General features: G+C 46.9%; 1 protein-coding gene and 1 non-coding gene across 4 annotated transcripts in view; both read left to right on the forward strand.

Annotated features, from left to right (window-relative positions):
- Positions 1-26333, forward strand: part of ZBTB7C (zinc finger and BTB domain containing 7C) — a 379298-nt gene that overhangs the window by 33432 nt on the left and 319533 nt on the right. The window lies entirely within an intron of this gene.
- LOC139030486 (U6 spliceosomal RNA) lies at positions 9539-9644 on the forward strand. Its single transcript, XR_011482851.1, has one exon. It is a non-coding gene; the product is annotated as a U6 spliceosomal RNA (small nuclear RNA).

A 26333-nucleotide genomic window follows, 5' to 3' on the forward strand; every position in this document is an offset into this window, starting at 1 on the left:
GCATCCTATTTTATGATTCCAGTATTACCTCTTTGAAGAAGTTCATGATAGAATTTTGACACTTTATTCAGTTATCTGGCTATTCTTGCTTATCTACACACATTTAAGAATTGCAATGCAGGTGGGATTTGATGACCATGGGTTTCACTGGAGAAAAATCTGGCTGGACCTTTCTCTTGTGGAGTGTTAAGTGTTAGTTTTATTTTTTAAACTGAAGTATTGTTGACATAACAATATTATATTAGTTTCAGATATCCAACAGAGTGATTCAACACTTATATACATTATGAATCAATTACCATGCTAAATCTAGTAACCACTGTCACCATACAAATTTATTGCAGTATTATTGCCTATATTCCCTATTCAGTACACTACACTCCTGTGACTTATTTATTTTACAACTGGAAGTTTGTACACCTTAATCATCTTCACCTGTTTCACCCAACCCTCATTCTCCTGCCTTCTGGTGACCACCAGTTTGTTCTCTGTATCTATGAGTCTGTTACGCTTTGTTTCAGATTCCACATATAAGTAAGATCATATGGTATTTGTCTTTCTCTGTCTAACTTATTTCACTTAGCATGATACCCTCTAGGACCATCCATATTGTCACAAATGGGAACATTCCATTTGATTTTATGGGTAATATTCCATTGTATTAATATATGGATCATATATCAATGATCATATATATATATCATATCTTCTTTATCCATTCATCTATAGATGAACTCTCAGGTTCCCCTATATCTTGGCTATTGTGAATAATGCTGCCGTGAACATTGGGGTGCATGTATCTTTTTGAGTCAATGTTTTCAGAAGTGAACTTGCTGGATCATATTGTAGTTCTATTTTTAATTTTTTGATGAACCTCCATACTATTTTGCATACTGGCTGTAGCAGTTGATATTCCCACCAACAGTACACAAGGGTTCTCTTTTCTCCACAACCTTGGCAGCTCTTGTTTTTTATTGTCGTTTTGATGATAGCCATTCTGACAGGTGTGAGGTGATGTCTCAGTGTGGTTTTCATTTGCATGTCCCTGATGAGTAGTGATGTTGAGCATCTTTTCATGTGTCTTTTGGCCATCTGTGTGTCTTCCTTGGAGAAATGTCTCTTCGTGTCCTCTGCCCATTTCTTAATCATAGAGTTTATTTATTTTTTTATATTGAGTTGTATGAGACAAAGTCCTTCTTAAATCAAGATGTCTTTGTTTTTGTAGTCAAGTTGGGGTCCTCAGAAGGCTCATCTTGCCTCTTGCCTGGAGAGTAGCATCCTGAGGGTTGATGCTCTGAGTTCCTAGGGGAGAAGGGGCATCAGTAACCAGAATGCACGTGAATGTTCTTTAATTCCTCTGTTTTCAGCAAAGCAGGTATATGTCTTCAATTCTGCCTGGTGTATTCCAGTCCAGAAAGCCTCTGTTTATTTCAAAATATAGACCTCCATTTTCTTCTGGGCTGGGCAAAGGGCCATTGCTAGTCAGGGAAAGAACCTGGGACTCTAACTGTTCCCCAAACAGGTTGCCAACCAGCCTTCCTTGTTTTATCCCTCACTCCTTCTCTCCTCCTTCCTTTTCTTCCCCCCAGCTAGGAATTGAATCTATGCCCCCAGCAGTGGAAGTGTGGAGTCTTAACTACTGAACTGCCAGGGAAGTTTTTTCCTGCTTTCAAGAGCATTGATACCACCAGTTTCTGAATTGTTAAGGGGTTTTTGCTGCTTAAATTGGGTTGGTACTCAGTTTTCCCAACAGCTGACTTAGAACTCAGCTTCTAGGAATTCCCAGGCCGTTCACCACTTGTTCATCTGATTTCCAGCTTCCAAAATTTTGTTACAGAAACAGACTTACAGACTTAGAGAACGAATTTATGGTTACCAGGGAGGAAGTGTAGGGGGGATAGTTAAGGAGTTTGGATTGATATGTACACACTGATATGTTTAAAATGGATAATCACCAAGAGCCTACTGTATAGCACATGGAACTCTATTCAATATTATGTAGCAACCTAAATGGAAAAGAGCTTGAAAAGAATAGATCCATGTACATGTATAACCGAATCACTTTGCTGCACATCTGAAACCATCACGACATTGTTAATCAACCATGTGTATATTAGTCTCTCAATCATGTCTGTCTGACTCTTTCTGACCCCATGGACTGTAGCCCGCCACACTCTTCTGTCCGTGGGATTCTCCAGGCAAGAATATTGGAGTGGGTTGCCATGCCTTTCTCCAGGGGATCTTCCCCACCCAGGGATCAAACCCAGGTCTCCCACATTGCAGGCAGGTTCTTTACCATTTGAGCTACCTGGGAAGCCTAATCCACTATATTCTAATATAAATATGTTTAACATCTTACATTTTACAAACTATATTTAATAAACGTTTTACAAAATATGTTTAACATCTAAAAAAAACAAACCCAATTCTGTTACTTTTTTCTCCTCTTTGGTTCTTCCCATCTTTGTCTGTTTATACTAACTTAAAAAAAAAAAAAGATGATTCCGTAGGGTTTGGGGAGGAAGCAGAAGTCATAGATGCATATCTGTAACTCACCATATTTACCTGGTAAGGCTGACATTCAAGCCCAGCATCTGCTCTGATTTGGCCGGGATTAGGCCATAGCATTTGTTACAGATTTTAATATTATCCCTGTCCAGACGTGGTTTCTCCTAGTCATCCTTTCGGGTGAGTTCAGATGTCACCCTCCACGCCCTGCTTTATTGTGTTCTTCCTTCCACCCCCACCCCCAAGAAAACTTGGCCGTCTCTTTTCCTGAGCTCACATAGACTTTGCATTCATTGCTCTCACTGCATTTTCTGATGATAATGTGTATATCTGCTTCGCCCTTTGGGGCCAGGAGCTTTGGAGGGAGTGGGAGGGGGCACCTCTTGTTTGTCTTTAGAGTGCCATCACCTATCCACTACTCAGACACCAAAAGACTTACCAAATGTTTGGTGCATGGACAAAAGTGAAACCAGGTGATTAGTGGGGTGATGCTCTGGGGGTGGGCTTGGCTGGAGGCATCCCCCATCCCCTGTGACCTGCATGCAGGGCTGGGGTGGGAGCTCAGGCTGGGTGTCTGAGGGCTTCATCTCAGCCCTCTTTCAGGCCTTGGATTCATTCTTTCTTTTTCTCAGCCCTGACCTTTTTCCTGGAGACTTTAGCCATGTGCCTGAGTTTGCGAATGGAAATATTGAGAACACAGTGGGGCTGGGAGGCGTCACTCCATAACGAACCTTCCCTTTTCACCATTCCTGTGCACTAGAGGCAGAGGTGTGCTGGGTGGGGGGCTGGTGCACAGTCAGGGAGGAGGTGTCATTAACCTGTAATTGACGCGCAGGGCAGTTCTCTTCCCTGAGGCAGGCCCAGAGCATTAGCAGAACGACAGCAACATTTACAGAGCCCGGCCCCCTTGCTGGACAGGTCTTAGAGTGACACAAGGCCGGGAGTGAAGCTGAGAGGGGTTCTACGCCCCACACGGCAGAGGTGCAGAGTGGCAGCCTCTGGGGCTGCAGGCCCTGGGCTCTGCCGGCCTCCCCAGGCCGGGGCTGCTCCCCCCGACTCTGACAGAGGTTGGTGGGGGGCACCCAGAATGTCACGGCTGACTGACAGCCCTGCTTCTAGCAATGGCGCCTGGCCTTGGGCTGATTTCAGGCAACCAGGGGCCTTTCCTCGGCCTCAGATGTCATGCCCCTAAATGGTGATTAGCCAAGTGCAGCTGAGTCACTTGGGACCCCAGAGTTTCGCAAATGAAACGCCTTTTCGGTCACACCTGCAGAGTGAGACAGGAGAGGCCTGGAAGCCTCTCCACAATGATTCCCTCCACATCACTGTCCTAGCCATAGACTCAAGGACTCTTTTGATACTCAGCTTAGAAGTAGGGTAATAAACGATGATTTCTTTGGGTCAAGACATCATCCTGTTTAAAACACAAGGAGCCTTAAGAACATATTGAACCAGTAGCCATCACTTAACGTGGATTAGTTTAATGTACTCATTAAACTGCTAGAACTAGAGATTTTAGACTGCTTCGGCTTCAGAGCTTCTCAAAGTGTGCTTCCCAGACCAGCAACATCAACATCACTGGGGAACTTGTTAGATATGCCAAGCGTCCAGTCCCAGCCCAGAAGTGCAGAATCAGAAACTCTGGGGTTGGGCCTCAGTCACCTGTGTTTTACCTGCCCTCCAGGTGATTCTGATGCACACTTCAGTCAGAGAAACCTTGCTCTTCAAGATTAGGAAAGTTTAAGAAAGCCCCAGATGGTGAGGGACTTGCCTGGGGTCACTAAGCTAGTTGATGGCAGAGCTGTCATTTTCAATGACAATTGGTTGCCAGGATCTGGGGAGGAATTAACATTTATGGAGGGCTCTGTCTGTGCAAGTCTCATAGCAGGAGTGCTATGCTCATTGCAATCCTGAAAACTGTCCCCAGGTTGTAGAGGAAGAAGTCGGTAGAGGATGGAGACAGGATTTCAGTCCTGATCTTTCTGTTGTTTGTCTTCTGCAATTAACACTTGTTTTGTGGATACACGTGCTCACATGTAGGTGGTGGAGATCCTGTTGGGTAGGGGTGAGGCACTCTAAGTGGTCCCGTTGGCATTCTGAGGATGCTCCCCTCTTGAGAGTGCTTCCTACTTAGTCCCTTCCCAGCTTCATTTCTGGCTGGGTCCTGACTCTAGTCTGGAGCAACAGAAAGAGAGACCATCCCCCTACCCCCAGCCTTTCTCACCCAGCTCGGCCTGGAAATTTGACTTCCTAGTTGACCTCCTGCTTTTAAGGGTCGTTGTTCAGGGGAGGCCAGAGCCTTACCAGTGTGACCAGCACACCAGTCAAAGGGTCTGGGGCGAGGGAGGGGTTTCCCACATCTGGGATGGGAAGCCAGGCTCCTCCTGAGTTAGAGCCCAGGGCAGAGAAGACTCCGAGTGGGGTGGGAGGGGGAGCACAGGCGAAGCCAAACAGAAGAGGAAATTAAAGAGGCTTGAGCCTCCCTCCAGCTTCCTTCGCTGCATTTTTGGCAGGGATCGGCAAAGCTGGCCTGTCTGTAACTTTCCAGTCTGTCTGCTCATTGTCTTGCCCAGAAATACCAGATAAAAGAGACCGTGGAATGAGGAGTGAGGAGCTCGGGTCCCGCCCTCAGGATATTCCACCGACATTAACTCTCTTTCAGGCCAGCACCCAACTCTCGCCTGGGCGTTGTCATGGGCGTCGTCATGGGTGGGTTAGTGGAGGGGCAGGGGAGGCATGTCTCCAGAGCATTCCTCACCACTGGCTGGATGTCTGTCCCACTGACTTTCTTGTGCCTGAAATTCCTCGGTAAGCACCATTCCACTGAGTGTCCCGTGGCCTCATATTAAAGTAGAATGCCCAAGGAAGTGTAATGCTTCATACCTTGCTGGTGGACGACTTACTAGGTTCTAGTTAAATGGGTAAGGGGTCAGGGGAAATGGACCAGGTGATCTGAGTGGAGGCTTCTGGGAAAGAAGGACTACAGGAAGAGCACGTAGGATGGCCGAAATGGCTTCGCCATGCTCAGAACCACGTAACCTGGTGCTGCGAGAGACCCGAGATGACAGAGAGGGACTGACTGTCTTGGCCAGGGACATTGAGGCAATGGAGGACAGAGCCAGCCAGACCTGGCCTGTTAGAGCTCTTTCTAGAGCCCAGGGTAATTATGGGTCATTTTATTCCTCACTCCAAGCCTCTTCTTTTCGTGAAGAGCTCCTACAACTTGTTTGAGTCTCTCTCTCAAGGAGAGGTGATCTTCCCCAGGAAGTTGCACATAGGCTCTGTTTGTGTGCTCATTAACCGTCTTCTGAAGGAATGGATGCTGAGGAAGGCTCTAGGAAAACAAAGATGGGGAGAACACTCCCCTTGTCACTGTGGAGTTCACAGCCCAGTGGGCAGCGCCCAAAGTCAAACACAAAAGCTGAGATACAGGGCAAGCAAGGGACTCTGGGAGCTGGAGAAGGGGTGCCTCTGGTGAGGAAGAAGCGGCCCCCAGCTCTTCCATGGAAAGCTGGAGTTGGGGGCTGCTTGAGCTGGGAGTTGAAGAGTGAGGAGGAGTTTGCTAAGCAGATGGAGGGGTGGGAGTGGAGAGAGGTAAGGGTGTTCCTGTTAGAGGGGACATCTTGGGGGGAAGGGGCATAGCTCTTCCAGAACCTGCAGATATGGTTGAGACACAGTTACTGTAAGAGTGTGTTTAGGGGAGGGCTCAGAGACAGTCCAGATATGGGGTCTGGGCCAGACCATAAAAAGCACTGAGCACGGCTACGCTAATGAGTTTGGACTTGTATCCCGAGGACAGTGGCTCCCCATTGGAAAGTTTGTTAGTCAATCAATGCTAATTGTCCAATAAGCAACCCCTACATGTTAGTGGCTCACCCTTAAAGGTGTGATTCTACTCCAGTGATGTCTGCTGAGACCTTCAGAGTCACAGTGGGAGAAAAGAGAAGGGTAGAGAAAGCATGCTGACTCCTAGCACCCCCAGCCTGGAAGTGACATGTAGAGTTCCACTCTTACCCTGTTCAGTTTGGCCAGAACCAGGCACATGGCTCCAGCCTAACTGCAAAGGAGTCTGGGAAATGCTGGGAGGCACAGGCATGCCAGGAGAGTGCTATGGTCTGAGGTGTGATTTGGGAGGTTCACTGTGGCTGCAGATTAAAGGGCTGCAAGCTTGGAAACAGTGCAGGAGGCTCTTCCAATTGTCTGGTGACAAGACTCTCCCTGCTCCCAAATCTCTGCAGACTGCAGCCAGCTGAGCCTTCAGCTGGGAAGAAAGATGAGTGTAGACAGCCACGAGGGAGGCAGATAGCTTGGGGGTGATGGGAGGTCAGCGATGGGCCTGTTGATGGATGCAAGGGGTAGGCACAGATAGGGCTGCAGGGCTCGCATTGGGCCTGACTGGGCCGGGGATGTTATTTGCGTCTTCAGAGTTCCTGCCTCCTCACCCTTCATTCACAACTCTCTGGAACTCCTTACTTATTATTTGTGGGGTGAGTGAGCACGTGGTGAATGGAGCCATGGGTGGGCGGGAAGGGGCTTGGAGAAAGAAGGGAGTTGGATGGAAACATCCTTGGGAAAGAGTGGCCTTGAATGGCCTGTTTTCCAATGTGATGGCATTTCTCTAGGGTTCCTGAGCTTCAATGCCACCTATTTGTACCTCTGAGGTGTAGTGCACACTGCCACTTTGGAAGGACTGCTAGGTGTTTTCAGAGGAAGCGTTTGCTGTTAACGTCTGCATATCTGTGCTCATTTTAAACCCAGTGCCTGGGTGTGTCCCCACTGCTGTCTTTCACTGGTGATACCGTGATGACAGTAGGCCTTCTGCCTTGCCTTTGCTTTCCTGGTTGCCCTGTCGGATGTCAGGCTCTCGTGCCAACCTAAGGAACAGATGTCCCAAAGCTGGTAGCAAGGAGGAGACCTGAGTTAAGGTTTGAACTAGGCAGCTAACTTTCTGGATGATCTTGCAAAGTCATCCTGTATTTCTGGGCTTCAGTTTCTTCTGTTGGGTGGGCATGGAAATTTTAAGTGAAAGATTTTCAAGCTCTGACATTTCCAGTTCTACAGGATGGAAGCTGAATATCCCAAGGGCTGAGAAGGGATACCAGGAGGCTTCTTGGGAGATTCTAGAAGGTGGTCTGGGCTTGGGAGAGCTCACTGGTTGTTCCTGAGGCTGCAGAAAATGGTGGTGTGGGTCTCATGTGTAGGCCTCTGCCTTCTCTTGTCTCTCTGGGGAATGAACCTCTTTGAGGAGTGGGTGAGAGCCACGACCATTTCTGCAGAAAAGCCTATAGTGTGCACAGAACCATTTACCATACATATGTCCTCTTTTATGTTTAATTTCCGGGGCTCATGACCTCCCTAAAATGCAGCTTGGCTACCTGCCAACCTTTATCTGCTTCGTGGGTTCTTGGTTCATTTTACAAATTCAATGTTTGCTCCTAGGCCAAGCTGGGGAAGAGCTTCAGGAGTCAAAGGAAAGGCTTCAGAGGTGTTTTCTCTGACCTCACAAATGACTGGATGAGTCTGGTCCAAAGAGAGGCAGAAAGTCAGTGCAAATGTAGATGATGATAGCTGGAGGCACCTAATAGATGGGGTGTCTGTGTGTGTTTGTCTGAGAGAGAGGGGGAGAGAGGGAGAAAAGGAGAATGTGTATATATTGGCATTCTTGCCTTGATAACACATCTTCTGGGAGGGATTCTCTAGTCTTTTGTAATTAAGCTTTTTATTTTGAGATAATTAGAGATTCATATGCAGTTATAATAAAGAAGGCAATGGCACCCCACTCCAGTACTGTTGCCTGGAAAATCCCATGGATGGAGGAGCCTGGTAGGCTGCAGTTCATGAGGTCGCTAAGAGTCGGACAGGACTGAGTAACTTCACTTTCACTTTTCACTTTCATGTCCTGGAGAAGGAGATGGCAACCCACTCCAGTGTTCTTGCCTGGAGAATCCCAGGGACGGGGGAGCCTGGTGGGCTGCCATCTATGGGGTCGCACAGAGTCGGACACGACTGAAGCGACTTAGCAGCTGCAGCAGCATATAGTTATAAAAAATAATACAGAGGAATCCCTTGTATCTCAGCCTAGTTTCCTCCATTGGCAATATCTTATAAAATTATAATACAGAATCACAATTAGGATATTGATACAATCAAGAAGCAGAATATTTCCGTCACCACATGGGTCTCTCCTGTTCCCCTTTCATAGCCACGTCCACTTCCCTTCTCTACCTGATTCTCTACTTAACCTCTGAAAACTAATAAACTGTTCTTCATTTCCATAATTTTATCATTTCAAGAATGTTATGTAAATTTAATAATATAGTGTAAGTGCCACTCTCTGAGACTGACTTTTTTCACTCAGTGTAATTCCCTGGAGATTCATCCAAGCTGGTACATTTACCAGTAGTTTGTTCCTTCTTATTACTGAGTAGTGATCCATGGTATGGATGAACCACAATTAGCTTAATAATTCACCCATTTCAAGGACATCTGGAGTCCTCTTTGACTCACAGATTATTTAGAAGTGCACTGATTTGTTTCCAAGTGTTTAGAGGTTTTCCTGTTATCTTGCTGTTGTGATTTCTAGTTTGATTCCCTTGAGGTCAGAGAACACACTCTATATGAAATAGAAAATGAATTCTGTATGAAAATTCAGTTCTTTTGAACCTATTTAGATTTGTTTTATGGCCTAGGATATAGTCTATCTTGGCATATGTTCTTTGAGCACTTGAGGAAAATGTACATTCTGCTATTACTGGGTAGAGTATTCTGGAAATGTTGATTAGATTTTGTTGGCTGATGATGTTTTTGAGTTGTTCTGTATCCTTGCTGATTGCCTAGTTATTTTATTAATTTTTGAGAGAGGAATGTTGAAATCTGAAAATGTAAGTGTGGATTTATGTTTTTATTCTTTTCAGTTCTATCAGGTTTGGCTTCACATATTTTGTATCTCTGTTGTTTGATGCATGTGATTTTAGGATTGCTATGTCTTCTTGGTGGATTAACCTTTTATCATTATATTATATTCCTCTCTGTACTCACTTCAGCAGCACGTATGCTAAAATTGGAACAATACAGAGAAGATGAGCATGCCCCTGAACAAGGATGACACACAAATTTGTGAAGTGTTCCATATTTTTGTTAATATGATTGTGATCATTCTATCTGTAATAGTGTCAATAATAAAAATAAAGTTAAAAATACTCCTCTCTGTCTCTGGTAATTTTTCCCCCTGAAGTCTAATTTATCTCCTATTGATATAACCATTTTTCTTTCTTTTGATTAATGTCTATGTGATATATACATTTGCTTCCTTTTATTTTATACCTACCTACCTATATCACTTTACTCAAAGTGAATGTCTTATTGACAGAATAGTGATTCATGCTTTTAAACTGGTATCTTTATTCACATTTAATGTAATTATTGATATTTTATGCAATTTTATATTTTTTGTTTGTTCTTTCATTTTTATTTTCTTTACCCTGCTCTTTCATGTGCTACCTAAGCATTTTTAAACATTCCAGTTTGACTTACCTATAATATTTTTCAGTTTATATTGTTTGTGTAGTCTTTTTAGTGATATGTACATTATGTGTACATGACTTAACACATCATTCTGGTGTCGTCATTTTACCAGTTTGAGCAAAATATAGAAACTTTACCTTCCTTTATGTCTTTTTAACCTTCTCCTTATTATAAGGTGATAGTCTGAAATATTTCCTCTACATATATTTAAAACCACATCAGTGTTATAATTTTTGCTTCAACCATCAAATATCACTTAGAAATTTAAGAGGAGGAATAAATCAGTTTTGTATTTACCTACACTTTTGCTTATGTTCTTCTTTCACGATATTCAAATATTTCTTCAATCATTTCTTTTTTTCTTTTTTTTTCCTAAAGAACTTCCTTTAGCCACTCTTTTAGGGGATAGGTCCATTGGCAACAAATTATCTTAGTTTTCTTTCATCTCAGAATAAATTTATTTCCCCTTCATCCCTAAAGGATATTTTCATTGGATATAGGATTCTGGGTTGATAGTTCTTTTTACACTTGAAAGATGTGTTCTGCTTATTTGGGTCTTTGTGGTTTCTGGCGAGAAATCTGCCATCATTCTAATTGTTTCCTCATATTGGTAGGAGTAATTTCTCTAGTGCAGTTTTCAAGATTTTTTTCTGTGTCTTTGTTTTTAGAAGTTTGACTGTGATGTGTCTTGATGTGGATTTATTTCAGATTATTTCATTTAAAAATTGTTTCATCTTCTTGAATTTCTGACTTTCTCTAAATTTGAGGGATTTTTATTATCGGGCACTTTTTCAGCCCACCCTTTTTCTCCTTTTGGACTTCAGTTATAAGAATGTTAGTCTTTTTGTTGTTTTACTATAGATGCCTGAGGCTTTGTTTGTTTGCTTTTTCAGTCTGTTTTCTGTTTATCAGTTTGGGTAATTTTTTTTGCTCTGTATTGCAGTTCATTGATTCTTTCCTCTGTTCTCTCCATTCTGCTACTGAATCCATTAATTGAATTTGGCATTTCAGTTAATGTATTTTTCAGTTCTAAAGTTTTCTTTGGTTCTTCTTTATATCTTATATTTCCTTGTTAGGCTTTTGCATTGGTTTCAAACGTGTTCATAGTTGCTTGTTGAAACTTTTTTTTTTGGTCATGCCACATGGCATGTGGGTTCTTAGTTCCCTAACCAGGGATGAAACCTGTGGCCCCTGCATTGGAAGCTTGGAGTCTTAACCACTGACTTCCAGGGAAGTCTCTGGGACATTTTTTATAATGGCTTCTTTAATATCTTTGCCAGATAATTCTTACATGTCTGTCATTTTGGAGTTGGCATCTACTGAATGTATTTTATTCAGTTTAAGATTTTCCTGGTTCTTTATGATAAGTGATTTTAAAAATTGAAACGTGGAAATTTTGGGTAATATATTTTGAGACCTTAGATCCTACTTAAGCCTTTCACTCTGGCTATTTTTTTAAAAAACATGCTCCAGAGGGGAGTTTGGGAGCACGGCCTTATTACTGCCAGGTGGAAGTTGAAGTCCACTTGACCTCCACAAATTCCTTTCTGGATTGGAGGGGTTGGAATGCCTAGTTACTGGTCCCCTTGTGACCTCCAGTGACACCACAGGGGTTGAGAGTGGTCTTTTATGCTGAGCAGTAGTAAAAGGTCTTGACTTTCCAGTAAACCTCCTCTGACACTACTCCAACAAGGAGGGGTTGGGGTGTGTCATTACTGCTGGGTGGGAGTGGGACCACAATTTTTTCTGCAGTGTTTGGCTGGATTAAAGCAATTACTGTATACCAGTTTGTCTTTCTCAGCTGCCCCTTTCCTAGCCCTTTGGCTAGAAAGAGCACGCTTTTGTGGAAATTTTTTCATCTATGCCCATTGATATTTCCTAGTTGCTGGCATCTTCAGCTCTAAATCTGGGCTAAATGAGGCCAAAAGAAAACCCACCATCCAGCAGCCTTACCGTCTTGTCTTCCTGAGGCCCCCAGGTTCCAAGGTCCCCAGCCAGTTGCTCTTCTTTACCTTTCAGTTTCACGTTGCGTTTGTTTTATGTATGAAATTCAGGATTTTTAGTTGTACTTAGGGGGATGTATAGGGTAAACTGTGTTTATTCTGTCTTCCCAGAAATGGAAATCCTCTCTACTTCCTTTCCTTTATTACTTTTTAGGGTTATTGAGAATGTGGTATTATGTGTTTGGGAAAGTTTTAAACAGTACAAAATGGATGCATGAAGATTCCCCTTTCAATTCCTGTCTCTTGGAGTGGCCACATGAGTCTTCTACCGCAGACTGTCACTGTTACCAGTGCTTGGACATCCTTTTCAAGAGAGACTGTGTGTTTCTCCGTCTATACTTGGTAGTGACACCAATTTAAACTCCATTAACCATGAATGAGAGCAGTTTTATACACTCTGATTCTGTAGCTCTATGTATATTTAAGCGTATTTGCCAACCTAATATATGAAAAACTGGATTGCATTGTAGTTTTAATTTGCATTTCCTGCCATTTGTGAGGATGTGCATCATTTCAGATGTATAAAATGCATTCGTGTTCCCTGCTTTGTGGACAGACGATTTAATTTCTTCTTTATTGTACATTTCTCTACTGGGTTGCTTCTTAGAGACTTGTACATGTTTGCACATGCACATTATTTATGTAGCAAGGAAATTAGCCCTATGCCTGTCAGCTATGTTGCCAATATTTTGTTCTTATTTTTTCCATTTTCTTTTGACTTTATTGTATTTTGTGGTATTAGATATTTTAAAAAGTTTGAACTCAGGTATAGCATTTTATTTTTAGCATTTAAAAAAATGGCATTTGGATTTGGGTCATGTTTTTAAAGTTCTTCCTAGTTCAAGATTATTACAGATACTCTTCCATACTTTTCTTCAACTCTTTTCATAGTTTCATCTTTTATGTCCTTGATCTATGGGATCCATCCCCCCCCTCCAAATCATTCCTGAATTGTCTCAACACAATTATTTGAAAAGTCTATCATGTCCCCAGGGGTTTGAAATGCCACCTTGATTTTCTGCAGGTCTTCTCTGTGTAGATGCTTATCTGCTTTGTCAGCAAATTACCAATGATGGCTGGTGGTCTGGGGTGTCTGTGCTGAGGTCCTCTTGGAGCCCTCTGCAAGGAGAGAAACATTTCTGAAGAGGGTTAAGGAACAAGCATGTCTGATTCTCCCCACCTTGGACTGCTGTGTGATTTGACCTCATGAAAATGGGCTGAGCCTGTTTCAGGGTCATTTTCCAACCATTTTGCCCCATGATGATAGGAGTTCGCCTCTGTCTGCTCCTCTTGTGAATCACTTGTCCTGCTCCTTTCTTAAATATCTGCTACATCCACCCCTCATCCCTATTCCCCTCTTCTACCCTGGACATCTGTTCACTTCAGGCCTTCACCATTATAGCCTATTTTTTGAGAACCTGCCTAAATGTTTGTTTTAGTTATCTTTTGCTACCAAACAAATCAGTGCGAAGTTAGTTGCTTGAAACAGCACACATTTATTATCTCATAGGCTTATTATTTCTATGAACCATAAATCCTGACACATCTGAGCTAAGCCCTGGCCTTAAGGGCTCTCATGAAACTGCAATCAAGGTGTCCCCCAGGACTGGGTTCTAATCAGGAGACTCAGTGGGGGAAGAATCCATTTCCTTTTTCATGTGGTTGTTGTAGCTGTGGGATTCATGGATGCTTGCTTCACAAAGCTAGAAAGGGAGAAAGAGTGTCTCTAGTGTCCAGCTACTATCAAAATGGAGCAAAATAATGTATTGTGATCACCAAAGTGACATCCCATCATCTTTGCCAGATTGCACTGGTTAGAAGTCAGTTGTGGGTCCAACCCACACTCAAAGGTATGATCATCTGCAGGCAGGTCTTGTGGGATGCCCTTGGAATCTGTCCTCCACGTGGGTAGTTTTCTACTCTAATCCACACTTCACTGTGGAGCCAGTTTAATTTTCCTAAAGCACATCCCCGACCTTACTAGTCTTCTGCTTAAATGTCTGCATTAGTTAAAATTCAGATTTTCTTATATTAGCATTTAAGTTTCTCTCCAAGGACTATCTGGCAGTTATCTATCAAAATGGCCAGTGTGCAAAACCTTTGACCCAGACTGTATCCCAGATCTCTACCCCCACATGAGTGCAGGAATGAACACACAAATGTAATCACTGTGGAATGGTTGGAAATAACAAAAGATTGGAAACAATCCAAATGGGAGGGGCTGGGTGAATACTTCACTGTACATCCAATCAATGGAATACTACACAGCCACAAGGTGAAGGAGGCAGCCCTTTATAAATTCAGGTAGTGTGATCTATACCAGTGATGCTCAGAGTATGGTTCCTTGACCAGCAGTGTCACCTGGGAGCTTGATGGAAATGTATGACCTCAGGTCCCACCCTGGACAGACTGAATGAGAGACCCTGAAGTGAGGCCCTGCAATCTGTGTTTTAGCAAGCCAGTGGGTCATTATGATACACAGTCCATTTTGAGAACTACTGGTTTACAATATATAAAATTAAATGGAAAAGGTAGAAAGGTATTTTTTATATGTATAGTGCTACTATTTGTGCATAAAAGGCAAAAGAGGTATCTATTTTCTTGTGTATGCATAAAATATCTCTGTGAGGGTACTGCTAACATTGGTTGCCTTTGAGACGGGGAATAGGATAACTGGGGGCAGGGATGGGAAAGTGACTTTTCACTGTACATCCTTTTATACCTTTTGAATTCAAACCATTTAATGTGTTGAAAGAAAAGTGAAGTCACTCAGTTGTGTCCGACTCTTTGCGACCCCATGGACTGTAGCCCACCAGGCTCCTCCGTCCATGGAATTTCCCAGGCAAGAATACTGGAGTGGGTTGCCATTTCCTTCTTCAGGGGATCTTCCCGACCCAGGGACTGAACCCGGGTCTCCCGCATTGTAGGCAGACGCTTTACCATCTGAGCCACCAGGGAAGTCCTCATGTAAAATATTAAAATGCAAAGGCCCATCCCTCGGGCCTCAGTTTACTTCCTTAGCTTTCTCTCTCGCCTCTCACGTGGCCTGTTCACACAAGCCAAACTTGCCTCTTCACTCTCCCCTGGGTTAGGGTCACATTTCCTGGCCATCGGCCTTTGCTTTCTTCTCTTCCCCCAGCTGGAACTCCCTTTATCTTCTCTGCATAATCAAAGCCAACTCAAAGGTCAGGCCCAGATGGTGCCTCCTTTGAGGGTTTGCCTGACCCCTGCCCTGCAGGCAGGATTAATCGGCCCTTCTCTCTGGCTTCCCCAGCCCTCTCTGCTGCCCACTGCTCAGCTGTCTTCTTTAATAGATGGGTGACTCTCTGCAGGAAGGGACCTGGCCTCCCATGCCATTGTGTCCTCAACATCCAGCACAGCCTGCAAGTTGGTACCTAAGAAACTTTTATAACTGAGTGAATGATGGACATGGAGATGGGGCATAGGGACACAGGGTGGACTAGACAGTAAACAGACCTAAGAATGGCAATTGTCTAGGAGGAGAGGAATGAATCTGGGCAGGAAAGTTGGGGAGAGACTGCAGGGAGAAGCTGCTGGTGACTGGGCTTTCTACCAGCTTCGGTTGGGGGTTAAGCCATCATCAGTGCCTTGAAGGGTGGGGTGAGGTGCCCTTCACCTGGGGGCTCATGGGATTTGATTCATTTTATTGGAGGGGGGAGTTCTTTTAAAAGGCAGGATGTGTATCTTAAAAAGACCTTACACAGACTGGCAGAAGGGCCAGTTGCCCTCCTAAAAGGATTATTCTGACTTCAGCCAAGTTGAGGTAAAGCTACTTTTTAGTATTAAAAAGAATATGCCCCCCACCCCCACGCCACACTCTCCCTAACCTCCCTCCATTTTGAGAAAGCATCTGACATTTCCTGCACATTTTAACTTTCTAACCAAATAATGAAATAATCACATTGGCTTCTCAGTCACAGGATTCATTTTCTCTCATTCCTGGGCTTCAAAATTCATCTCATATTTTAATCTGTTTTGAGCTCTTTTCAATTGCCTTGGAGATAGAGCCAAAGGTTTCCTGAACTCCTGTTGCCTGCAGTTGTTTGGTTTCGGTTCCTGTGGGGTATTTTCTTTAATAATGTGGTCTGTCTTGCAGCAGTGGCAGGAATTCTAGGGGAGTCAGGCCTAGACCTCACACTTCATGGCTCCCTGACAGTCAGTGATGCCCCTATTCCAACTCTGAGCATCTCATTTTCTGTCCTCCTCTTGCATGGCGCTCTCCCTTCTCAACTGCATCGATGTTTAAAAGCCCAGTCTCAGGTAGAAATTGTCTCCTGACTACTCTAGGCTGCATGGTCCTTCCCTCTGGTAAGCATCAAATAAACATGAAAAACACAATAGCAATAACAAGCAGCATTTTGGAGCCCAAACATCTTTTATTTAGTGCACCTTCTGGGCACTGTTATGGATTAATTCATTTGACCCCACACTGCCCTCTAAGGTAGTATTAGTTTTAGTGTCTCCATTATTTTGATGAGTTGCTGTTTAGCCACTCAGTTATGACCGACTCTTTGCAGCCCCATGGACTGCAGCCCGCCAGTCTCCTCTGTCCTTGGGATTTTCCAGGCAAGAATACTGGCCTGGGTTGCCATGACCTCCTCCAGGGGATCGTCCTGACCCAAGGATGGAAAATTCTTGCACTGCAGGTGGATTCTTCACCCCTGGGCCACCAGGGCAGACTGAGGTTAAGAGAGACTCGATGACTTGCCCAAGAGCTGGAACGCCCCGAAGGTTGGTTTCAACCAGCTGAACTCTTGGTTTTCCTGTTTCCTGTGTGCACATTGTAGCTTCCCAGCCAGACAGCAGGCCATTGGGTGGGCGCTGCACCCTTCCGGATGCTGGGTGAGGTGATGTCATTGTGAATACTTGGGGGTTGTCAGAGCTCCGTCTTATGAGAGATGAGAAAGGGCTCTGATTCGGAGCAGGAGGCAGAGGGCTGTCTGTACCTTTCTTAGAGCCATTTGGGGGTGGTGGGCAGAGTTACTTGAGAACTTACCCAAGCCTCTTATTTTAGTTAGAGATGTAAGGGAACTCGGTGATGCAGGTGACAAGACTTCCACTTGGGGCCATGAAACAGTGTGTGTTGCAGGACTGTTAGAGAGAGTTGGGTGCCCATCAAGGAATACCCTGTGACTCCAGGGAGAGATGGGCTCACTAGCAAGGGTCTCCCTTAGGAATATGAGAAGGACCCCTATAAGGGAAGACCTTGGCAATGGGGAGGGACCAGTGTCAGCTCTCTGTCTCAGAGGTTCCTCTTGGGCAGTGGGGTCTGGTGCTCCAGTTGGGTTGTTTTTGTTCCATAAAGATGACAACCCCAGGCAGGCATTTCACATCTTCAAGCCTCAGTTATCTCACCTGTAAAAGGGGAGGAAATACCCAAACCTGCCTTTCTTGTGGGACAGCTTCGAAAAGGCAAATGGGAGCATGCCCATCAGGGGCAAAACTTTCATGGCAGGTAGAGCTGGAATTACATGGTTGGAGACAGTTTCTCTCTATGTCTCTCCTCCTGACATATTGTCTGATGGGCCTGTGTCCAGACTTTGAATCTCTCTAGCTTCAGCTTTCTGTCCCAGGCACCTCGCATAAACCATCTGGGGCTGTCTTTTCTTCCACATGAGGATTCTGAGTCCTCCCTGGGCAGCTGAATCCCTTGGATGCTTCTGATTGCCGCCCCCTCCCACCCCCCACCCCCAAAGAGGTTCTGATTCCATGATCCCAGATGCATCCTGGGCTTAGTATTTCTTAAGGGCTTCCCCCGAATCCCAGCGTGCCCCTGCTTTGAGACCTGCTTTCCACATGATGCAGCGCAGGGCATGAATGAAGGCACAAGAGAGGAGAGAGGGTTCATCAGAATCTCAATGTTCCTAGTAAAAATTTTTTGAAAATCATGTTTAGTAGATGCTGTGATATGTTTTGGAGGAAGAAATGGCAGCCCACTCCAGTATTCTTGCCTGGGAAATCCCATGGACAGAGGAGCCTGGCGGGCTACAGTCCATGGGGTTGCAAGGAGTCAGACATGACTTAGTGACTAAACAATGACAACAACTTGATATGTTTTAAGCCTGATTCTGGATGTATTTTTGCAAGGTTAGATAAAATTAAATGAGTATATCGAAATTATATATTTAGCAAAAGACTGTGCGGGTGTGTTAGCATGAATCCCCTGTGGGATCTGAGAGCTGGGACTCTGAAGTTGCTGGGATACCAGGGTAAGCTGCAGACCGGAGCCAGGAAGCCAGGTTACCAACGCCGGCCCCATCACTGTCTTACTCTGTGTGTCTGAGGAGGCGTCCTCTTGTGTCTCGTGGGACTATTCATGCCTATCTCACAGAGTCATTGTGCAGGATGAGTGAGATCATTCATGAAAACTTTCTGAGAAACTAAGACCTCTATAGGAATGAAAATATGGCATGAACGCCATTGTGTTCTGTATTCTGTCACCTATGAGTCTCTGGACATCATTCCTTAGGAGGGCTGCCTGACATGGGGAGACCAGATGTCCCAAATTTGTGGTCTCCCACACAGGTTTACCCCACCATGTGCATTCCAGACCTCATCCACTCCTGGCACCATTTACCAGCCCTTCCCCTCCCCAGTTCCCGTCTTCAAATTCCATCACCCTCCACTGGCTTCTTCCCCTTCGGGGAGAAAACTGTTCCTCCATCCTGTGGTAAAAAGAAAACACACCTGCGACCCTTGGGGCCCTTCTTCCCTTCCCCTTTGCCATACAACTAGGTTTCTAGGACATGTAAGTCATGGCGAGACCTACATTTTCCTCTCAGAGGTCACGCATTTCCCATGGCCGCCAGCCGCTCCATCCTTGTCTACCTGATGTCTCTGCCGCAGATGCACTGTGGACCCTTTGGGACCCTTTGTGACCCTTTATGTGAACTCTTTACATGTGCCCTTTATGACACATTCTCCTTCCTCTAGCTCCCTCACATCTTCCCTTCACCCTCACCCTCACCCTCAACTTTGCCTTAAGATCACCTAATTTTAGGGATTCCACTTCTGAAATATTTCTCATACCTGTAGACTCCCCTCAGTGCCCACCACTACTGCCTTGGTTCAGCTCTCCTCTCACCTGGACTGTCTCTCACCTGGGTTATTGGTCCAGCTTCTTAAGGTGTCCTGACCTCCCGCCCTGGCTGCCTCTGTGCTCTAGAGTCAATTCGCTACAAAGCCCTTTGTGCTATGCTAAGTTACTTCAGTCATGCCTGGCTCTGCAACCCAGTGGGCTGTAGCCCGTCAGGCTCCTCTGTCCATGGGATTCTCCAGGCAAGAATCCTGGAGTGGGTTGCCATGCCCTCCTCCAGGGGCTCCTTCCCGAGTCTCTGGCGACTCCTGCATTGGCAGGTGGGTTCTTTACCACTGGGGAGTTTCCCTGGTGGCTCAAATGGTAAAATCATCTGTGTGCAATGCTGGAGACACGGGTTCAACCCCTGGGTCGGGAAGATCCCCTGGAGAAGGCAACGGCAACCCACTCCAGTACTCTTGCCTGGGAAACTCCATGGATGGAGGAACCTCATAGGCTACCGTCCATGGGGTTGCAAAGAGGTGGACATGACTGAGCAACTTCGCTTCTTTACCATTAGCACCACCTGGGAAGCCCCTTGTGCTGTGGCCCTTGCCTATATCTCTTCCCACTCTTCCTTTCACGTTTGCATTCATTCCTCAGATCTGTCCTGGTGTGTCATGGCTCTGGGATTTTCCATATTTCGTAATATATCCCCGTAAAACCTTCCTGGCCTACCACTACCCCAAACCTCATGCTGGAGAAATGTTCATCTTATAAATCCCAGCTTAACTGTCAGATCCCTCAAGGAGCCTCCCCTGATCCTCTGCTACCTCCCCCTGCGGGCTCAGCCTCGCCTGGAGCTCTGAGCCCCCGCTGCTCGGCCTTGCTGCTCACAGCCTCTCCTCACTCTGCATTAAGCACACAGCGTCTGCTCCTCAGACCTGGGAGCTCCTCGAGAGACGGCTCCGTGCCTGGCACGCTCTCTTTCGAGCTCTTGCTCTCAGATTTGCAGAGTCTGGGGCAGAGCTGGCGCTCGACAAACGTTTGTATTACAATTGAGTTGACTGACATGCAAAGGACAACTGGAAGCATCTTGACAAGCCACAGTGACTTTGGACTACCCAAGGAATGGCTTGGGTATTGTTCCTGTATTCCAATGTTTGGCAATCCTCACCTGGGATCGATTTATTGATTCACAGTTTTCGAGGGTCGTCTTGACTTGTCCACTCTCCACCACGTTCTGCTCTCTGCAGACAGCTGGGAGCTTCCTCCAGAAAGGCCCCGTTCTGAACAATTCCAGGTACCCGCATCCTGGGATGGTATGACTGGACCTGTGGAAGCAGCCAGAGCACTGCAGCTCTGAGCCAGGGAGCAACTCCAGTGTTCTGTGCGCGTTTCTGGATTCTTTTTCCGCATCTGCATCCCCTGATGATGAGACCCCTCCAGAAGGGCAGCGGTCTCTTCCCCTGCCCCTCCCCCACCCCCACCTCAATACAGATTTTTTTTTTTTGCTCCTGTTTCCTACCACCCATGGGGTCTCTCCCACCCTTCTCTCTTGGGGGGAAAAAAGGAAAGGACGGTTGGTTAGAGTCACAAAGCATCCTCGCAGAACTGACGCCATCAGCTTTTGATGGGTTTCAAGGGGCCGTACTTGCAGGGCAGGCCTTCTCTGGCCTCCTTTTGTATCCTTGAACTGTTGTTAAACTCATTCTTGAAATTTTCCTTTGTACATTCTGCCTGACTCACTCTCACAGTCCTGTCTGGTGTCCCGTCATGTTGCCATCTCTAGAAAACCTTTAATTTCAACTGCCTGTTACAGCTAAAAGTGTGTTATGTTATAGAGAGGAGTGTTGTTATATACTGTGAGATTGTGATATTATATATTGTAATAATGTCTGTTCCCTGTCATTTTCTTTGAAAATCACATTTCAATCATCTTCAGAGATTCCTCTTTCTAAACTGGCTTGGAAAGCTTTCCTTTATCCTGGAGTGAAAATGACAAAGACTAGGAGAAAGCTTGGCTTCTCGCAGGGGAGGGAAAGGCATGAAGCTCGGGTGTAAGACTGTCAGGCACCAGCCCTGGGGGCCGTGGGTGTGTGTTTGCGGGTGGGTGGTCATCAGCTCTCTGTCTCTGCCCTGGATTGTCCGTCCTGTCCCCCTTGTTGTGGGATGGGGTCATGAGTTCTGGCCAGTAGAGTGTGGACAGTGTGTGCTGGATTTCACCTCCCAGTTGGAGCATTTAATGACCAGATCAAGGCCCTGCATGACAGGAAGGTCGGCCACGTTTGAGAGCATGGCTCCTGCCACAGCCTGGAACCCTGAGTGGTGGTGATAAGCCTGATCTGCAGTGGATGGTTGTTGTTACCACAGCATGACCAGGTTTAGCCAGACTGGCCCAGCAACTGGTTCTATGCCTAGAACAGTCATGCTCTGTGACAACAATGTAAACTGTGTGTCATGTGATTTGGGCAAATATGAAAATGAAAAGGGTGAAATATAGACACCCTTGTCCCGGGAGTGTAAAACACACTTCCGCTGTCTCAGGCCACGGAGATGTTGGGGGCTGTCTGTACTGCCGGCCTCTCTGACCGAGGCAGGAAGGCGGGGAGGACCAGGGCGGGGTTGGTGAGGGCACCGTTTGAGTGCCAGTCAGACTTGCCCCGGAGCCCCGGCAGCTCAGATTTCAGCAGACAGTCACCTCCGTGCCATGGCGGGTGGGGGAGGGGGGCAATGCCTGTCCTGTGTCCCGTGTTCTCGGGGGGCATCTGTGAGGATTCCCTGTGAGCCAGAGGCTGAGCGGGCGTGTTTTCTCCTTGGAGCTCTTCTTTGTCTCGGCTTCATTGTCACCTTTTCTGTGTGACAGCGTCAGGGCTCTGGAGAGGCAGAGGTGAGAAAGTGTTAGCTCTGTGTCCCGTTTCCCAGCTGTGCTTCTCGGAGCAGAATCCACAAGGAGGGGAGGCCTGTCCCTCGGACCCGGCACCCTCATCCTCTGTATCCCCCACCCCGTTGCCCTGGCCTCCTCTCTGAGCAGCTCTTCAAGTGGCTGTTTGCTTCCCCACAGAGTGTGTATGTTCTCTAGCCCTCCTGGGACCGATCTTCTAGGGTGTTTCAAGGTGACAATCTGGTGATCCAGTGGATTCATCTCAGCACATACGCTGCTGATGAGTGCGGGCTGCCTGGACGGGTCAGCGTTCCTGGACTGGTTATTGATGCTTCCTGTGCCCAGCTCTGAGCATAGTACTAAGGGGTGGGAGCAGGGGCCGGGGAACTCAAGACTGTGGCCTGGCGCTGCCCCTAGACCCTTGCAGTTTAACTGGGGAGGCAAGGCTGAGCCAGCGGAGGGTTCAGAAGTGTGTGTTAGGAACTCTGGTGGAGATCCAGGCCATGAGAGGGGGCCGAGGGGATGGTGAGAGTGCTCCATGGTCTGGGATGGTCCGGGAGGCCCCAAGTCACTGTCCTGGGGCTCAAGTTTCCCCATCTGTCCAGGAACGAGGGAGGGTTTGTGTTTAGATTGTCTGATGATAAGATTTTCCAGGAAAGCCGGTTCAGCACCGGCCCCCCTGCTACAGATTCGGAGTCTGTGCGTCTGGAGTGGGGCTGGGAACCTGGCTCTTTATTTCCTGTCTGACCTCCCCTCTCCACCCCAGTTCTGCCTGGGAGCTGGAATGTTGGGGGTTTAGCTGAGGCAGGCTGTGAAAGGTGTGGGGGACTTCCAGGGGGGTCTTGGAGATGCCGAGCTCCGGGTTGGAAAAGTACTTACCGCAGCTGGGACGGGTCACTTGGTGGGGAGATGAGGACATTGTTCAACTCTAGTCGGTTGATGAATAATTTGCCCACCTAGGTCGCTGCACCGGGGAGGGTTTGTTGACCAGGATGCCCTTTGGAGGAGGGCTGGAGGCAGCCTGTCTGCCGCTGCTGCTTGTGTTTAGCCTGGACGTGACAATGTGTCAGGCTGCTGGGGAGGCTCTCTGAGCCAGCTGGTTCTGACTCTTTAGATCAAACGTGGGAGTTGGGTCCCCACGAGGGACCAATGAAACGGCAGCCCCAAGTGGGCCCGAACCTGTCCGAGTTAGAAAACACTGCTAATCAATTCAGCAAACCCAGCAGGGTGCGCAGAGGACCCTGTTCCTGGGTGGGTCTCAGACTTCCTGTGTGTCCTGAATTGCCTGGCGGGCTTGCTAAAAAGTGTGCTGGGCCCACCTCCAGAGTGTCTGACATTGGCTGGGGACGGGGAGGGGGGGTGGTTGGAGGGGGTGGTTGGGGGGTTGGGCGAGAATTTGCATTCCTAAATTTGTGTTGCCAGGTGCTGGTTGCTGCTCCCAGGATCACACTTTGAAAACCAATGCCAAATTCTCAACCCACTAGCCTGGGAGTGGGGGTGGTTTCTACAGACTCAGGACCCAGTTGCTCCCCACTCCCCAGGGTATTTATACTCCAATCGGGGACCTAGTCTCACCCACCCAGATCAAGGGAAGAGGAGATAGTGAGTGTCAAAACACTAAAGTGATCCCAAGGTGATGGGGGCACCAAGAAGTTTGGGGAGAGGGAGTGTGCCGTGTGGGAGAGAGGCGTCCTCAGCAGAGAGGTGGTGAAGGCGGGCAGACCTGGAGGACTGAGCTGGGCACTGCACACGTGTGACCTGGGAAGGCAGTGGTGCCCCCCTGGAGTTGTGCCTTGCGGTTGCTCTGACAAATGAGAGGGTCCCTGGAGCTGGGCCAGTGTGTAGAGGCACAACCTGGGAAGCCCAGAGTAGGTCAGGGGCCAGCAGAGAAGCCAAAGCCTGAGTGGATTCCTACCAGGGGCAGGAAGGGGGAGCCGGCCGTGGAAGGTCTGAAGGGCTCGGGTGAGGAGTTCAGACTTTATTCCATGATGAACTGGACACGGATCAACAGTAGTTTGGCTCCCCAAAGCAGACATCTGGAAATTGAGTCTTAACTTTTGAAAAACAGATTTTTTAGTAGTAGTAGCTCATGGCCAGTCCGTGTGACATGATTTCAAGGCTGAATCTCAGAGCTTTCTCTGTCATTTCCTCCCCCTGCTCATCCTGCACCCTGTTTCTTCCTCACTGTCCTTGAAATTTCACTATTAGAGGTTATATCCTTTTGTTCAAAACATCACTGTCTCCAAGAGGCTCGTGTTAGCTCAGTCGGTAAAGAATCTTCCTGCAATGTAGGAAGATTCCTGGGTCAGGAAGATCCTCTGGAGAAGGAAATAGCAATGCACTCCAGTATTCTCGCCTGGAGAATCCCATGGACAGAAGAGCCTGGCAGGCTACAGTCCATGAGGTCTCAAGGGTCAGACACGACTTAGCAACTAAACCACCATCACCACCACATTTTAGGTCCCCTTAGAAGAGGTTGACTCGGCAGTCCTTTTCTCCAAGAATCAATGGCAAGGGACATTTGATGGGTGTGGAGGCAGAGACACAGTATAAAGTCCAGGTGTGATCAGAGAGGAAGTAGGAGACACAGTGGGTTTAGGGAAAGTACCCTGAGGCTTTCCCTAGAGAATGGCAATGAGAGCATTCTCCAGGTGCTATGGGGCAGGAGGCCTGGATGCTGATAGCACGGGAAGGCGTCAGTGTGCTCGGCAGGCTCACAGTGCATGCGCCCATGCTCAGTTGCTTCAGTCGTGTCCAACTCTGCAGTCCTATGGACCATAGCCTGCCTGGCTCCTCTGTCCATGGGATTCTCCAGGCAAGAATACTGGAGTGGGTTGCCATACCCTCCTCCCAGGGGATCTTCCCGACCCAGGGATTGAACCTGTGTCAACTGCTTTGCGGGTGGATTCTTTACCCACTGAGCCACCTGGGAAGCCTGGACTCTCAATAGCTCTATCCAACTTCTTTGGTCCCCCTATCTCCTCTCTTTTATGTGGAGCATGGAGGGGAATGTACTACATTTCAGACCTAACCCTGACATACTAGCCTTCTCGCTGGCTTAACTGGAGAGAAGGGCTGAAATTGGTGTTAGATTTGCAGTCAGGAAGGAGGAAATAGCTGTGTTTCTCAAGTCATGTGTCCAAGTCCATTGGATACCTATGCTCTGGGTGGGAAAAGCAAATACTAGCTGTATTTGGGGATGACGAGAAGTTGAGGAAATTTCAGATGAGTCCTTTTGCCAGAGGATTAATTGCCTCCTTATTTTCCTATTCCAAAGTCAGGTTTTTCCATATAAGATGGTCTGTAAGTGGGAACAGCGTATATAGTGCGTATAAAGTTCCAGCAAGAACCTGTCACGCACCAAGTCATTAATTGTGTTCATGTTGAGATTGATTATGTCAGCTGAACACACCGGTTTGTAGAAAGTTGGAGTTTTGCTCACAGGTGTGAGTTACACAGGTGTATTTCCAGGCAGTCCCATCCCTAGACCCTGCTTTTATAGAATGCCTATATCTGACAACTGGAGTCTCATTTCTGCTACCAATTGACTGTCTTTTCTCCTACCTAATTCACTGAAGGAAGGAAGATTTGGAAGGCCCAGAAAGTGGCTTGAAGCACAAACAAAGCCCTTTTTGTGGGACCAGGGAACACAAGAGGCCCAGCACTGTGCGTCTGTCTCCATCTCTCTCCCACCCATGCTGTGATGGAAAATGCAGACGTGGCCCTTTGAGACTGAGCACTTCCAGGCTGTGTGACGGCAGTGGGCAGGTCATGCAGCCATTAATGCTGATCTGAAGTATCATGAGAGAACTGAGAAGATGTCCATGAAGCCCCTTGGACCCTGCTGGGTGCCCTTTCTTTGCACCTGGCTCTGTCCCGCTCCCTGAGTTGTCACAAAGGCCTGGTCCTTCGAGAAAGTCCTGACTGCATTTCCTGGAAGCACCTAGATTAGGTCGTTAAGTGGTTTTAGCATCAAAGTTACAGATTTGGTGGAAACTGGGGGACAGGGACTCTTCTGTAGCCCTGCAGAGGGTCAGAAGCTGGGCCCAGTCTGTAGCCTGCCTACCTGCCCAACACTGCTGGTTACAAAGAGCCTGGAGAAGTTCTTTTATCAGTCAGCAAAGCTAGGAGAAGTGGCAGTATTAAAGGAGAAGGAGGGTTTCTGAACAGCAGAGGCTGTGCTTTTAGGCAATGCTGGGTGCCTCTGTGGTGAACAGAACACTGCTTGGAGTTAGAAGACCTGGACGCCACTGTCAGCTATGCCCCTTGTGGTCTGTGTGATCATGGGCTTGAGCTCTCTGCACCTCAGTTTTCACATCTGTACATTGGGTATGACTGTCCTTTCCTGAATCCCAGGGTTGCTTTGAGGATCAGGAGG

Source organism: Odocoileus virginianus, chromosome 22, assembly GCF_023699985.2.
Source record: "Odocoileus virginianus isolate 20LAN1187 ecotype Illinois chromosome 22, Ovbor_1.2, whole genome shotgun sequence".
Taxonomy (NCBI): Eukaryota; Metazoa; Chordata; class Mammalia; order Artiodactyla; family Cervidae; genus Odocoileus; species Odocoileus virginianus.